General features: G+C 41.2%; 1 protein-coding gene across 1 annotated transcript in view; it reads right to left on the bottom strand.

Moving 5' to 3' along the window:
• The window catches only part of LOC109200035 (myelin-associated glycoprotein), a 29,498-nt gene that overhangs the window by 16,883 nt on the left and 9,601 nt on the right, over positions 1-3,014 (bottom strand). The gene's annotated exons all lie outside the window — the stretch shown is intronic.

The raw sequence follows: 3,014 nt of genomic DNA on the forward strand, positions 1-3,014 counted from the left end.
GAAACTAAGGACTTAAATAATCATTAGTTATTAGTTAGTTATTAGTTATTAGGAGATAGAACACACCAGGCAACACAGGTGAATTAGATCACAATAACAAGACTAGGGCAACAGAATTGAAACACAATGCACACAGGACAAGAGACTACCAAAAGAAGACAGGACACAAACAGAGATAGACCCAGATTCCAGACACATAAACACAGAGGGAAGGAGTAAACACAGACATGTGAATAACAGGAAGACCAGACAACCATAGAGACAGGGCACAGAGTAGATACGGAGACATGACCAGGGCCAGTGATGAAGATAACTAAATATTGCAAACTAAGGAGAGATCAGGATTTAAAGAGATTATAGTTTTATGTTTAGTTTGTAGTCTGTAAACTAGACACAAACCAAAGGTAAGTCAACAGTGAAACAAAGACTAACATTTCACAGACCCAGAGAAACCATACAGGGGATATGACAGACTGGAGAGACTGAAGGTAAACAAGCACAAAGATACTGAAGACAGGACATGGAGACAAGGACAGACTGGACACAAAAAGAAGAACCAACATAAAACAAGAAATCAAGAGCTATAACTATCAAACTCAGAGACACTCAAACATAATATACTCAGGAACGAGAACATAAATAATTTCTGAATTTCAAGACAATTTATGATAAGTCCATAAAAAATTCAAAATACTGAGTCAAAGGCAGCAGCTGAGTATAAACATTGAATTACAATCAATTACAAAGGAGGGACAATGGCAGCAAATAAACTGAGGGGAATACGATATGACCAGAGATTACAGAATAAATCAGGAATTGAAGTTAACCTTTACCTGGATTACTTAAGGACTTTATAAAGTCACAGAATCAACAATTTCCAAGAAGTTTGGTTTCTTACTTGCTGTTTGAGTGTGAATTAGAGAGTGGCTAGTAAAGATTAAAAAAAAAAGACAGAATGCAAAAAGTCATAGTTTGCTCCTAATAATCATTAATAAATAGAACGCATCAAAAAAACAGGCACAGATTTTTACAGTCTTAGTTTCTGTTCTGGCAGGGGCTGTCTCTGGTGATGTACACATGGATGGCAGGAACAGCATCTGGCACATGTTGGTGAAACATCACAGTACACTGGTGCAGCCATGTCAGCTATTTGACACGCTGGATGGGAAAAGCTGTTACGGTGTGTTCACACTGAACGCGATAGACGCGACCAGAGCGTCAGGTTTACATGTAAAGTCAATGGAGAAGTGCGACTGACGCGTTTGACGCGCGAATAAAAATACGCGCGTCAGTTTGTGTGGTGCATTTTGTGCATTTGCACGTATCGTGTCTACCGCTCGAGTTGGAAAAATCTGAACTCCAGCGTCAATTCGCGCCACGACAACCAATCAGGAGCCTGGTGATGTGGATCTGAGTTCAAAGGGGCAGGTCCAGCCAAAGCCCTTCATTCTTCATTCAATACGGAGGAAAGGCTAATAAACGCGGTTGCAAACCACGCGGAGCTGTATGACACCAGGTCCTTTCTGTGCCGAGACAGGAATAAAAAGGACCTAGCTTGGAGGAAGCTATGCAAAGAGCTCGGGCAACCTGGTAAGTTCATTCATTTCTCTTTTGAATTTTTTGACTGACCCGGGAAAGCTGCGCTAAAGCTAGCAAGCCCGCCTACTGCTATGCATGTTGTCATATAGGAATATATGTTATTGTTAATTTATAAACAGTATACAGTGGTCCCGCTGTTCATCCGTCACTGCCTCGCTTTTTCGCAGAATTTTTTATTGCACAGTACAACTTTCAACAATGTGCATTGCATTCTGCAGCCTTATTGACAAATTTCCTCCGTGTTGTGTCTCCTGCTCTTGCCAAATTTATCATGTTTGGTTTTGATAACCATCACATCCAATAGAAAAAACAGCACAAAACACCCATAACTATGACCCTCGTTCGGAAATAGACACCTGCACCGAGGGAAAAAGGCGCACAAAAGTGGCGTGCAGACGAAGAAAAAACGCGGCATATTAATACTTTTACGTTTTAAAATCTACAAGGTTTGCACTTTGAGAATCAACTTGTGAGAACTTTGAGTAATGCTCATGTGTGTGACAAAAAGTGTATAAAGTGCGTGGCGAGGGGCTAGTTATTCTGATAACCCCTGCTGCAATAAATGAGGGAGCACTGTATATACTTTCTCTATGACTATTGTTTTCAACCTGTTAACATTCAATATGGTCTTGACAGAGCCAACTGATTCTGCAGCAGAGCCATCCCCTGTTGCTTCTCCTGGCTCCCCAGTCCCTGGTCCCTCAGCTCCTGCTGCTGCACCCACAGGTATGTAATTGTAGCAACAGATGTACAGCAAGTACTGATAGCTTTTTACTCGCTTGAATTTCCTTGCGATTACCTTTACTAAATATCTACAACCAATCTGATTATATCCTGTTTTTCTCAATGTTGAAAATGAAAATCTAGTAGCAGCCTTCTCATTTCTTTGTGTTGTTTTGTGCTGTGTTTTACAGGCCCACAGAGGAGGACAGCTCCGAGGTGGACGAGGGACGGGTCCCAGGACGGTCCATCGGCAGTGGAGCTGGCCATCCTGGAGTCCCTGAAGAGGCCACGCCAGTCTCCAACGGAGCATCTCCTCCTCAGCCTTGCTCCTGCTCTGGAGAGCATGCTGCCTCAGACGAGAGAATATGTCAAATTTCAAATTTATAAATTCGTTTTTGAAAACAGCACAGCTGTGTTAAATTTGGAAACATTGGACCCTAGCAATCAGTAGTTTTCTGATGAGGCAGCAGGCTCTCCAGAGCAGAAACAATGTTCTTATTTTTCTCCTCCTTCTCCCTGAGGCTCTTCCACTTTAAGCTGGGTCCTTTTTATTCCTGTCTCTCTGTAAATAGTTATATTTTATATATTTATGTTTAATGTTATTCTGTTTGAGAATTTTAATATTATTTGAAATAATTTTTTGTAATGACTAATGTCTCAGTTCCACTACACAGCAAATATTGGCACACAAC

Source organism: Oreochromis niloticus, linkage group LG11 (assembly GCF_001858045.2).
Source record: "Oreochromis niloticus isolate F11D_XX linkage group LG11, O_niloticus_UMD_NMBU, whole genome shotgun sequence".
Taxonomy (NCBI): Eukaryota; Metazoa; Chordata; class Actinopteri; order Cichliformes; family Cichlidae; genus Oreochromis; species Oreochromis niloticus.